The 13,119-nt window shown below is 46.3% G+C and overlaps 1 protein-coding gene across 4 annotated transcripts in view; it reads left to right on the forward strand.

Moving 5' to 3' along the window:
* The window catches only part of PTPN3 (protein tyrosine phosphatase non-receptor type 3), a 115,295-nt gene that overhangs the window by 15,682 nt on the left and 86,494 nt on the right, over window positions 1-13,119 (forward strand). The window contains exon 1 of one of the 4 annotated variants that reach the window (XM_047831473.1): window positions 9,410-9,498. The exons of the other annotated variants lie outside the window; for them this stretch is intronic. The gene's annotated coding sequence lies outside the window, so the exon portion shown is untranslated. Of the gene's footprint in view, window positions 1-9,409; window positions 9,499-13,119 lie in introns of those variants that run through there. 4 annotated transcript variants of the gene reach the window in all.

Below are 13,119 nucleotides of genomic sequence, written 5' to 3' on the forward strand. Positions count from 1 at the left end.
CTCCTCGTGCATTCCACGGATACCTATTGAGTACCTCACGTGGGGAGGCACTATTCCGGTGTAAACGGCCCTGCCTTTTTTTTTTTTTTTTTAATTTTTTTTTCAACGTTTATTTATTTTCGGGACAGAGAGAGACAGAGCATGGACGGGGGAGGGGCAGAGAGAGAGGGAGACACAGAATCGGAAACAGGCTCCAGGCTCTGAGCCATCAGCCCAGAACCCGACGCGGGGCTCGAACTCACGGACCGCGAGATCGTGACCTGGCTGAAGTCGGACGCTTAACCGACTGCGCCACCCAGGCGCCCCGACGTCCCTGCCTTTTAAGGAACTACCGTTCCACCAGGAGTCGGGGATGTGGGAATTGGGAAGAGACAACTAATACGTATTACGTCCGACGGTAATAAATGGTAGGGAGAAATACAGAGTAAGGGAGATAGAGAGTGACAGGAAGACCTCGCTGATAGGCAACGTTTGAGCAGACGCGTGGGGAGAGCTGGGTGGAGGATGTCTGAGGGAGCAAACCGTCAGCAGCGGGAACAGGCAGGGGGGCGGGGTGAGAGCAGTGAGGTGCTGTGCGAGGAGGGCAGGAGATGGTCCTCAGAGCATCAGGACGTCTGGGCCTCAGGGTTTATCTTTTCATTGGGAGGCCCCGTTCACAGGGGCCGTTGCTGCCATTTGAAGCAATTCAGACTCGCCTCCTACCTTTTTGTTGCTTATCTACAGTGGGTGATCACTGAGGCCTGTGTTCGGTGGGGGAAAACTCTGGGAGTTGAAACCCAGGCTTTGGGAAGTCACGGCCTTGGGTGGCTCTTGGGTCTTCTCGTGTGTGTAATGAGGGACTTGAGCTAGGAGATTGGCGAGGAAATGATGAACTTTCCGGGGCTGGGACTCAGTTAAGCGCACTAGTTAGATCTTGGGTCATTTTCAGTTTACTGATTGGAGTAAGTGAAATTGTTGATAGATAGTTAGCTCTTAATAAGTTTGGCCTGTCATGTATTTGTTACAAGCAAGTTGCTCAGCCAGCTGTGGGTGCTTGCAGTGGTGGTAAGCAGGTGGGGTGGAGCCGGCCCCCCATACCTTACCCATTCAGTCATCCATCTGTCCATCATGCAGTTTTCGAGCACCCAGTGAGTACCAGGCACGAGGCTGCCTGCCCCACAGTGGTGATTTTTAGGAGACCTAGTTCTGCTTCATGAAGTTCATGGTCTAGTGCACCAGTGCTAGCTAGCTCTGCCAGAGGATCATGGTGGGGAGGGACTCTGGTCAGAAAAGCCAGGGCAGGGATTCCTGGGTGGCCCAGTTGGTTAAGCATCCGGCTCTTGATTTTAGCTCGGGGTCACAATCTCACAGTTTGTGGGATCGAGCCCCAGGTCACGCTCTGTGCAGCATGGAGCCTGCTTGGGATTCTCTCTCTCCCCCCTCTCTCTCTGTTCCTCTCCTGTGCTTGCATGGAATCTCTCTCTCTCTCTCTCTCTCTCTCTCTCTCTCTCTCTCTTTCAAAATAAATTAAGAAAAAAAAAAAAGGCCAGGGCAACCCCTGACTCACACCATATACAAAAATTAACTCAAAATGGATCAGTGACCTAAATATAAGAGCCAAAGTCATAAAATTCACTGGGCGGGGGGGGGGGGGGGGGGGGGGGGGGAGGTGGGTGTGGGTGGGTGGAGGGAAGAGTAAATCTTCATGACCTTGGGTTTACCAATGGGTTCTTGGTTATAAGAAAGCACGAGCGAAAGAAAAGTAAATAAATTGTACTTCATCAAAATTAAAAATTTTGGGGGCACCTGGGTGGCTCAGTTGGTTAAGCATCTCTTGGTTTCAGCTCAGGTCATTATCTCCCTGTTGGTGAGTTCAAACCCCTCATGGGGCTCCATGCCTCTCTCTCGCCGCCCTCCCCCGCTTGTTCGTTCTCTCTCTCTCTCTCTCTCTCTCTCTCTCTCTCTCTCAAAATTAATTAAAAACTTTTGTACATCAAAGGACATTATCAAGAAAGAAAAGACAACCTACGGATTAGGAGAAAATACTTGCAAATCCTATATCTGGTAAGGGTTTATTCAGGAAGAAGAACTATAACTCAACAACCCAAATTAAGATAACCCAATTAAAAATATGGGCAGAGGACTTGAATAGACATGTCTCTGAAGATCTACAAGCGGCTAATAAGCACATGAAAAGATGCTCGACATCGTTAGTCATCAGGGAATTGCGAATCAAAACCGCAGTGAGCTGTCACTTCACACCTGCTGAGATGGCTATAATCAAAAAAGGGTAAAAAGTATGGGTGCAGTTGTAGAGAAATTGGAACCCCTTCCATTGTCGATGGGAATGTAAAATGGTGCAGCCTCCGTAGAAAAGTCTCGTATTCTCAAAAAGCTAAACATAGAATTGCCATGTCCCAGCAATTCCACTCCTAGGTATATACCCAAAAGAATTGAAAACAGGCTCAAATAAATGCTTGTACAGAGATGTTAATTGTGGCACTATTCACAATAGCCAAATGGGAAACAGCCCAAGCATCCAACAAATAGATGGACAAAATGTGGTGTCTCTGTGCGACAGCATGTTATTCAGCCTTAAAAAGGAATGACATTCTGGGGATCCTGGGTGACTCAGTGGGTTAAGAGTCCGACTTCAGCTTAGGTCATGGTCTCGTGGTTCATGAGTTCGAGCCCCGCATCGGGCTTTGTGCTGACAGCTCAGAGCCTGCAGCCTGCTTCCGATTCTGTGTCTCCCTCTCTCTCTCTGCCCCTTCCCTACTCACGCTCTGTCTCTCTCTGTCTCTGAAAAATGAATAAATCTTAAAAAAAATTTTAATAATAAAAGAATGGCATTCTGACACAGTACGATATGGATGACCCTTGAAGCCATTGTGCTAAGTGAATAAACCAGACACAAAAGGACAAATGTTGTCTGATTCCACTTATATGAAATACTTAGGATAGGTGAATTCACAGAGACAAAGTCGAGGTTGCCAAAGATTGGGGGGAGGAAAGGAATAACGAGTTATTGCTTAATGGGTACAGAGTTTCTGTTTGGAGTGACAAAAAAGTTTTGGAAAGAGGGGTGGTGGTTGCACAACATTGTGAATCTAACGCCACTGAACTGTATGCTTTAAAATGGTTAAAATGGCAAGTTTTATGTTCTGTTTGTTTTACCACAAGAAAGACCTAGAGAAACAGTGTGAGATTTGGGAAGAGCATGACCGCCAGGAGCCACTGGGTTTGATTTCCCTTCTCCCCGGGTCACTCAGGCACCATCCTTGCCGCCTTTAGCCTCGATCTCTTTTGCTGTCAAAGTCAAATGAGGTGACAGGTGTGGAGTGCAGGTCATAGGAGATGCATCCCGTCCCCTTTAATTCTATCCTTCCCAAGTATAAAAAGATTGTCTGGTAGGGGCGCCTGGGTGGCTCAGTCGGTTAAGCAGCCGACTTCGGCTCAGGTCATGATCTCGAGGTCCGTGAGTTCGAGCCCCGGGTCAGGCTCTGTGCTGACAGCTCAGAGCCTGGAGCCTGCTTCCGATTCTGTGTCTCCCTCTCTCTGACCCTCCCCCATTCATGCTCTGTCTCTCTCTGTCTCAAAAATAAATAAACGTTTAAAAAAAATTTTTTTTAAATAAAAATAAAAACAAGATTGTCTGGTAGAAAGGACCAAAAAGAGAAAATCTGGTGATTTTTCCCAAATTCTCATCAATTACCTGCTCATCTGTTTGGCCATTTTCCTCCAGGAGGCGTGGGGTGGGGGTCCTAGCCACTTTCAGGCCCCTTGTGGCCACACACCTCTGGTGCTTTGGCTCTAAAGCAAGGCTCCCCTGGGCCCCCGTTTCCCTGACGCTTGTGAAAGCCCTTGGTCCCTTGCTCCTTCTTCCCTTTTCACGTTCACAATGGGTTCTTTCGGAAGTTGGAGCCCCTACTCACTAGAAATCATCCGGACACCCGGCCACACAGTTATGATTTCACCAGGTGAAATATTGTAAACTATAACAACAAAAACTGCCGGTGAATTGTTTGAGCTACGTGGACAAATGTCTCGCGGTGGGATAGGAGGGATGAGTACAACTTGGGAAAAAAATAAATGCTCCCAATCAAGATGACACTGCCTGTCGGCACGTTGTATCTGATGTGCGTGGATCAGAGCGCACCCTGCGTGGCTGCTCCTCTGCCTTCCTGCCCTCTCCTTCCCCTCCAGGGCTAGCTACCTTCGGGTGATTGGAGCCAATGTGTCTCTCGCAGCTGTGGAGTTAGATTCTGCACTGCCCGTGTACCTCCCACAGCTCACTGCAAGAACAACAAGGTTTAGATGCCGAGTGGCTATCCCCTGCCACACCTCAGGTGCCCCACCCCATGGCTGTCCCAGGAGATCCTTGGCTTAGAGTCCCCCTCCCCCCACCAGGGTGAGGGACAAAAGGTCTAGTTGAGCTCAACTAGAGAAGCCCAGCCTTCTGAGGGCTGCAGTGAACCTGGGCCTCCATCATGAGTCCTCCAACTCCTGGGATTCCTGAAGGCAGGTGCAGTGGAGGGGGTGACTGGCCAGCTCTGGGGCTGGTGTGCCACTCTCAGGATCCCCCTGGAAGGAGAGCCAGTGGTCACAGGGTCAGAGAAGCCCCAGGCCAAACTGAGGGCCTGGCCTCAAGAAATGAGGTGACGTACTCCTGTTCTCCCACTGCTAATAATTAACCCGGGATGACTGCCTGTAGACCTGGAGGTGCCTTCAGATGTCATGCGCATGCACGCCAGCCCACACCTTTGGCCACAAACGAGAGGAAGTCATTTACTACGCGTCCTCAACTCTGAGAGATGTGTGCCACATTTTAACTTTCCTCTAATCGGCACGACCTGGGCCGTCCGAGGGTACTTTAAACTTTTCTTTACATTTTTTTTGAAACACCTGTTAATTCAATTGTGTCATCTTAGAACGGAGGGAATACGGTAATAAATACCCAAGTCATTACTCAGGTTTCTGATATTGCAGAATTAAATGGTGTGTGTGTGTGTGGCGGGGGGTGGTGGGGGGTAGGTTTTCTGGACCATTTCCTCCTTAAGAGGAAATCTACCAACATGTGAGCTGTGGGGAGTGTTTACAAAGATTATCTCAAAAGGTAAGAACATACCTTTAGTCAGGAAATTACAGAGACAGTAGTGATTAAGTGGGGCCTTTTTCCCTCCAGTGAATCACCTGTAATTCATCTTCCTTCCCAGTCATGTGGGCCAGTGGACTCAGCAGGCAGGAGGTATGTGATGCCCCGCACTGAGCTGGGGGTCATCGCCCCATTTGGAGGCCAACTGTGTGACTCCAGCATGGCTCTTGGAGTCTAATCTACCAGCCTGTAAATTGGAACAGGAATGCTGCCTGCCAGCCTCAGTCAGAGTGAATGGAGTCAGAAGCAATGGGTGCAAGAGTATTTAGAAACCTCTGAAGCCCCTGAGGACCCTTGGCTGTTCCCCAGGACAGGAAGCCCGGGGGAGGCAGTGGCCCAGGGACTAGGAGTAAGGTGGGAGAATGGGCGCATCAGAGCTCCTAACAGCTGCTGGTGAGTGTTTGCTGTGAGCCGGGCAGGAGGGCCCTGCTCCTCAGAAGTATTTACTTGTGCAGAAACCAGATTTACAGAGTTCATTTGACCAATGTCCTGTGGTGTTGGGAGTGGTAGGGCAGAGACTGGAACTCAGATCTGACGTTCCTTCAGGCTTCCAATGGGCCCAGCCACCAGGAGCCCCCAGGCAGTTCCCTGCACTCCTTAAAAGCAGAGAATGGATTGTATTTCTGTATTCCCGGCTCCTAGCATGTGGAAGACCTCACTACAAGCAAATGTAACAATGGCAGCAACAAGATACATTATTTGCTGACTAGCATTTTGGCATGCCTTTCTAAGTCTTTTTAGAGTCCGTGCAGTTCCCTCTCATAAATTTTCTGACTCCATCTCACCAAGTCAGAAAGTCCTGGAAGTCTGACTAGCGTACATGAGAATACATTTTATCTTGTTTTCTAGAGAGGCTGGGTTGCTATACCTAATATATCCGGAGATGGCCCCTCGGGTTAAAACCTTACAGGCAGGGGGTTTTAAATTTTTTTTTTTTTTACATTTATTTATTTTTGAGAAACAGAGTGAGACAGAGTGTGAGTGGGGGAGGGGCAGAAAGAGAAGGAGACACAGAATCTGAAGCAGGCTCCAGGATCTGAGCAAGCAGTCAACACAGAGCCTGATGCAGGGCTCAAACCCACAAACTGTGAGATCATGACCTGAGCCAAAGTAGGATGCTCAACCAACTGAGCCACCCAGGTGCCCTGGGAAGGGGATTTTAAAGCTGGAAGGAGCCTTCCAAAGGCTCTAAACTAGGAAATCGATGAAAGAAAACCAGTGAAAAGTAAAGAAAAAAATAGAGCAGTGGCTTCCCAGTTTCCTTGGCTGATTAGTGACAAATAGGGTGATGCTTTCAGCGGGGGGTCAAGGTTTCAGGGTTGGAGGATATTTTTCTGTTTCCTTGAGATAAAATCATGGCGAGGGCTGCTGGTGGTGAGGATTGGGTTTCTCTGGCCAGGCTGCCACTGGCTTCAGACTCCTTGGCAGGAACAAAGCTGGCAGGATGGTCCTGTTGTGAGATCCCAGCTTCTTGGCTGGGATGAGTTGCGATTAGCACATCTCAAACCTTTCAAAGTGACTTTAGCTGTTTTCTTTTCTGAAGGCTTCTGCTGCTTTTGGCTGTAAAGGGGTGGGGGCTGGAACCCAACACAGAAATACCATGGACTTACACCCAAATGGGCGTGTCTGTGCCCTGAGGGCAAATATTAGCACAGTATTTTTGTAAAGTTTATGCAACTTGATTCATGGCCCTGTAGAGTAGATTTATTCCATCCTGTTTTCCAGTCTGTTTGGGGCCTCATGGAACTATCCAGAGGGAGAATGGAAAGAGACTGGTAGCTTAATTTTAGGTGGAAATAGCTCAATATAAAACATACTCTACTATCTATACTTTGAGCTTTTATGTATTGCTTTTGGTCCATTCGTATTCTTTTATCCCCTGTTTCAGTGATGGGGTCATTCTAGTTTTTTTCAAGACTGAAGTACCCGTTTAGAATTCTTTCCCGTGAGGGGCACCTGGGTGGCTCAGTTGGTTGGGCGACTGACTTCGGCTCAGGTCATGATCTCTCAATTTGTGGGTTCGAGCCCTGTGTCGGGCTCTGTGCTGACGGCTCAGAGCCTGGAGCCTGCTGCCGGTTCTGTGTCTCTTGCTGCCTCTCGCTGCCCCTCCCTTGCTCATGCTCTGTGTGTGTGTGTCTCTCTCTCTTTCTCAATAATAAATAAATGTTAAAAAAAAAAATTAAAAAAAAAAAAAAGAATTCTTTCCCGTGAGAAGTCTGTGTATAAGGAATCTCATTTTGAACAGTGCCTACTTTGAGTGGACTTACATGTACAGAGACTTAACCTTGGCACTATTGAAACAAGTCATAATAGAGTCTTGGTCATGGGTGCTCAGGGTACACCATCCCACCTCCTCCAGGGCTGGTCTGCCCTCTGCGACCTTCTCACCAAAGGTCTTATCCGCCTTCTCTGCTTGATCACCTCTAGTGACAGGGAACTCCCTCTCTCCTGACACAGTCCCTCTCATATTTGTGCAGCCTTGACTATTCAAAAGCTCTTCCTTCTGTTAAAGAGAAATCTGTTTCTTTTGTCCTTCACCCATTTGAACCCTTGGGGTCTAAACAGACCAGCCTAAAGACAGTAGTCATAAGTACCATTGATTGGACCCTGCTAGGTGCCAGTTAGTTTCAGACATACTCAGTGCTTAAAACCTTGAAAAGCATAGAAAATCCCCCTCCCCCTTTTGTAGGCAAGGAAAAGGGTGAGTGATTGCTAAGTTCACGCAGCTACTAAGTGGTTAAGCTGGGGTTCCAACCCACATGCGATTGATTCCATTGCTGCTGACCTTCCTACAGCCTCACGCCACATCATGTGTGACAGCTGCTTGGATTTTTGAAGCACCAGATCTTCTCCCTGAGATATCTCTAGGATACCAGTTATGCCCGAGACACTCCTGCTAAATCTCTCTCCTTGCATTTCCTAAAATGTGTTTCCCCTCCTGACTTTTGTATATGCACTGCCATGTTGGAAGCCCCTTCTACCTAGTTGACTTCCTTTTATCCTGCAAGGTTCCCCTGTGACCTGGTCCCACTGCCCACCCCAGTCAGGTCGGGACCCCTCCTCCTGTTTTCTCTGGCACCCTGGGTGTTCATCTCCCTTAGATCTTGAAACTCCAGGTACTTATATGCATCCGGCCTGACATAGAGCAGGTGCCCAGTAAATGAGTATTGAGTAAATGGTCCAAAACTCCTTTGCCAAAGTAGTACTAAAGGTTAAGAGTAATTATAAGCACGATTGAGGGTCTGTGCAATGTAGTCCTAGTCCAGTGTGGGACTTTGGCCAGTTGTAGGGAGGATATAGGGACAGCTTGTCTGTAGGAAGTCCTGGAGTCCTTTTCCTCCACATGGTTTGGTTCCATCATTCCAAGGCCTGGAGTTCCTTCCAGGAGGCAGGCTTGCTGACCTCTGAAGGTTCTGGGTCCACTGAGGTGGCATCTTAACGGGAGAGGTTCACTAGACACTGTTCAGAGCCTCACCTGGGGGGAGACCACATCCCATGCTTCTCATTTCTCTGCAGCCCATACTGCACAGATGCCAGAAGCATCCACATGTGTGCTGCTCACAGCCCTGGGAGAGCTCACAGCCCTGGGAAATTTGGGGCAGGGGTGCAGTTTAGCACTGCACTGTGATAACCTTTCCTAAACATTAAAAAAAAAAAAAAAACTTAAAAAAAATCTCATGATGGGGTGCCTGGGTGGCTCAGTTGGTTAAGCGTCTGACTTCAGCTCAGGTCATGATCTCACGGTCCATGAGTTCGAGCCCCACATCAGGCTCTGTGCCAACAGCTCAGAACCTGGGGCCTGCTTCAGATTTGGTGTCTCCCTGTCTGTCTCTGCCACTCCCCCTGCTCACACTCGCTCTCTCTCTCTCTCAAAAATAAATTTAAAAAATCACAGGAAGAGGGGAACCTGTCTGGCTCGGTCAATAGAGCTCACAGATCTTGATCTTAGGGTCGTAAGTTTGAACCCCATGTTGGGAGTAGAGTTGACTTAAAAAAAAATCTCATGAAGTTGGTGTTAAAAGAAGAGTAGTCCCCTCTGGGGGAAGTCCTGTTTGGATGGGGGCACGAGGGGGCTCCTGCCAGGCTTCTCCTGAGAGCTGTGCACTTAGGATTTGTGAGGCTTCAAGAAAAAGGTGGGGTTTGGGCAGTGACTTCATGTAATAGACCCAACAAGGGTAATGAGTGTAACGTGAGTGTTCTCATCGCTTAGGGGCAGCTGGTGCGTTCAGTTCCTTAGCTTCTCATCGCCACCCTGAAAACTTCGCTGGTGGAACATTAAGAGGTTGGCTTCTCTTTATAGCAACAATTACCTCTTTCCCGAAACCGTCCACAGCCCCCACAGAGTTCTTCATCTTGCCCTTCAGGTAGCCTGAATCTACTTCTTGTTATCTCCCAGTATCAAGTGTAACTTTCTTATTTTGTTAGTTTTGCCAGTGTCATGGTGTTGAGCCTATAAATAAACCCTGACTCCATAATAAGAAAACTATTTGGCATTTTGAAGTTGTAGGAGAAGGAGGGCGCTAATTACGGGTCTCTGTCTGAGAACGAATCCTACAAATTACCCCACCCTGCTTCCTGGGGGTCCTAGTTGGTGATCCACTCCCTGAACAAATTACAGGAGCTTTGGAACAAATGATTTGATCCCAAGACTGTGCGTCTGGAGTGTTCAGATTAATAATTGCAGGATAATTTGAGTAGTGAGCTGTGCTATTGAAGGGACTTGTATGAGCCTTTTCTCCCATGTGGTGGCAAATAATGTGAAATGCGAGAGTTAGAAACTTTCATAAATGTGCTCACAGAAGCATCTTTTCTTCTAAATAAGATATTAAATACTTTTATATCTGCATGCCCAAATTAAAAACCAGTCTTGTGTGCTAATACTTCCGTTGTCAGCTGCAATTATTATTTTCATTGACAGCCGTTAAGCTTTAAAAATGCTGTTTAAAAATTAATTTGTCCTGAGCCTCTGTGCTGAAAAATCAGGGCATTGGCTGTAACACTGAATTAGCAATATGAAAATGCCATCCTTAATAGATTTCTTTCTAATTTAGAAATGTGTATAGTGATTGTTTACATTATAAACTAGTTTTTAAAAGAAGTCCATATATTTATCTTTGTATTTAGGCAGTGTAGTACTTCGGATATTAAAAAGGCAAGTACGAAGCGGGGGAGGAGTAATTGCCAGAAAGCGGTATTGATAAATTTACGGAAAATAGTCATGAGGAAAATTCAGTTTCATGTAATCAGTTGTATGGTAATTTTTTTTTTGAGAGAGAGACAGAGTGAGTGGGGGAAGGGCAGAGAGAGAGGGGGAGGGAGGGAGAGGGAGAGGGGGAGAGAGAGAGAGAGAGAGAGAGAGAGAGAGAGAGAGAGAATCCCAAGCAGGCTCCTTGCTGACAGTGCAGAGCCTGATGCAGGGGCTCAAACTCATGAACCATGAGATGAACCCATGACCTGGGCCAAAACTAAGAGTCGGACACTTAACCACCTGAACCACCCAAGTGCCCCATTGCAATTTTATCAGATGCACGTAATTTAGAATTAATAAAGTAAAATAGTACATACAGAAGTGTTTTTGGGGGGCTCCTGGGTGGTTAAGCATCCGACTTCGGCTCAGGTCGTGATCTCAACAGTCCGTGGGTTCGAGCCCCACATCAGTCTCTGTGCTGGCAGCTCAGAGCCTGGAGCCTGCTTCAGATTCTGTGTCTCCCTCTCTCTCTCTGCCCCTCCCTTGCTTGCACTCTGTCTCTCTCTCTCTCTCTCTCTCTCTCTCTCTCTCTCTCTCTCTCTCAAAAATAATAAACACTAAAAAAATTTTTTTAAGAAGTGTTTTTTTAAAATACGTGAGTATTTTACAAATGAGAACTAAAATCACTATCTGGTTGGGCTGAGTTTCATTAATAACTTTTGAAAAGCCTAATCACAAAATGTACATGTCTCTCTTCCTTTTGTCTCTTTCCTTCCTTACCACGATTGTAGTTGACTGCCCCTCATTTCTGCAAAAGCACATTACAGAAGACCCTGCTGCCTTTTTTATAACTTGGATATTACGAATCGTTAGGAATCACTGTCTGTGAAAGATGTGAACTAATTTGGGTGAACAAGCCAAGACATCTGGTTACATAATATCGAGTGATAGAACCCATTTTTGAACTAACATTATTTTTGTGTTGCTTTCTTCCTCTGTTATGACAACAGTGCTAATCCCAGCACTGACATATAGACTGGAAAGTCTGTGCTACTTTAACAATGTCTTAGGAAGTGCTTCCCCAGACTAAGTAAGGGGACAGCTGCTAAGCTACAGAGAAACTCCTTTTAGCTCTGCAAAGTGATTTGTAATGTAGGAAAACTGACGTAGAGTGCTGACCTAACCAAGCCCTTGGCTGTAGTCACATACAGTCAAAACCGAAAGGAACCCTGGGATCATCTGGTTGAGTATTTTCCACTGCATGGTGCTCAGACCTGCTGTGTCTGAGTCCCCTGGGGATGCTTATTAAAAATGCAACTTCAGTCTGACAATTAAAGCAATGGCAAGGTCCTGGTTTGGATCCTGGATCAGGAGGAAAGAAATAAAGGACATCATTGGAACAATGTGCAAAACTTTAATATGGGCTGTATATTATATAAGTGCTTTTATCAGTGTTAAATTGCCCAGTACAATAATTGTACTGTGGCTTGAAATGTCCTTGTCATTGAGAGACATGCTAAATATTCAGAGGTAAAGGGGCATAATATCTACACCTTCCAAGTGTTCAGTAAAAAGCATAAGGTGTGGGGGTGTGTAGGAGAGAAAGCATATATGACAGAAAGTTAATTAAATCCTGGCCAATGGGGGTATATGGGAGTTCTGTTTTTCTTGCAACTTTTCTATAAGTTGGAAAAAATTAACTTTTAAAATGCAGTTTCTTCAGTCCCTACTAAACCATAGATTCTGTAGGTGGTGCCAGGAATCTATTTTAACAAGCTCCCCAGATGATTAAATCAAGCACATTAAAGTTTTATTTAAGTCTTTGGTTTAAAAGTCTCATTTTAATCATTGTTTCTTTGTTCGCAGCTTAATTACTAAGCATACATTCTTACAGTTTGATCCGATCTTAATCTAGAGCTTAATAAATAAATCCCCATCCAGATGTTTATAAATCTTTAGAAGGGAATACCCCACTTCAGAGAAGTTTAAGGAACACGTAAACCTGGCCATAAAACAGCCTAGAGCTAGAAGCTATCCTGTGTTTGTGTTTTCCTGTCCATATGCAATAAAGTCATGTGTGATGGGCATTTGCCCCCTGAAGACTTGGTTAACCCATAATGAAGCCCGAGTGCCATGTATTTACAATGGAAAGGTGGAGAAAGCAATATTGGTATTTGATGAGTCATCTCTCTAGCATGGCTGATTTTACATGAGTGTTTATCTTCCATGTTAGAGACATCCCTCTCTAGCCGATGAGGCATCTGTTGGGGCTCATCAATATCCTCCCCACCCCTACCTCCCACCCCCACAAAAACCTCTCCTGACTTCACTGGGGAAGAAGAACTAGGAAAAAGGAGGGAATTGGGCTACAAAGAAGGCCTTCTGTACTGTGAGAGATTTTTTGAGTTGAACTGTGATTAGAAAAGGGAGCAAGGCTGTGCCTGTTTCTCTCCAGGAAGTAGAAAGTCATAGGGCAGGAGGTGCCGTGTTTTCCTCTGATGGCCACTAGGTGGTAGCATTGGCCTAGGTCGGCGTGATGATTAGTCAGGCTGATTCCTTTATTGAGCCACCTGTGGTTCATTTGTAGTGTTTACTCACAAATTAGGTGTTAATAAATCAGAACTGCTTTTTTTTCTTTTAACTGAAACTTGCACTCTTGAGTTAGAGGTCTAAGTTCTCATTTTGGGAAACACGGGTATGAAATAACCTCAACGTTTTCTTTTAAAATGACTAAAATGGGGGTACCTGGGTGGCTCAGTCATTTAAAGGTGGGACTCTTGATTTCGGCTCAGGTCAT

This window comes from Prionailurus viverrinus, chromosome D4, assembly GCF_022837055.1.
Source record: "Prionailurus viverrinus isolate Anna chromosome D4, UM_Priviv_1.0, whole genome shotgun sequence".
Lineage (NCBI taxonomy): Eukaryota > Metazoa > Chordata > Mammalia > Carnivora > Felidae > Prionailurus > Prionailurus viverrinus.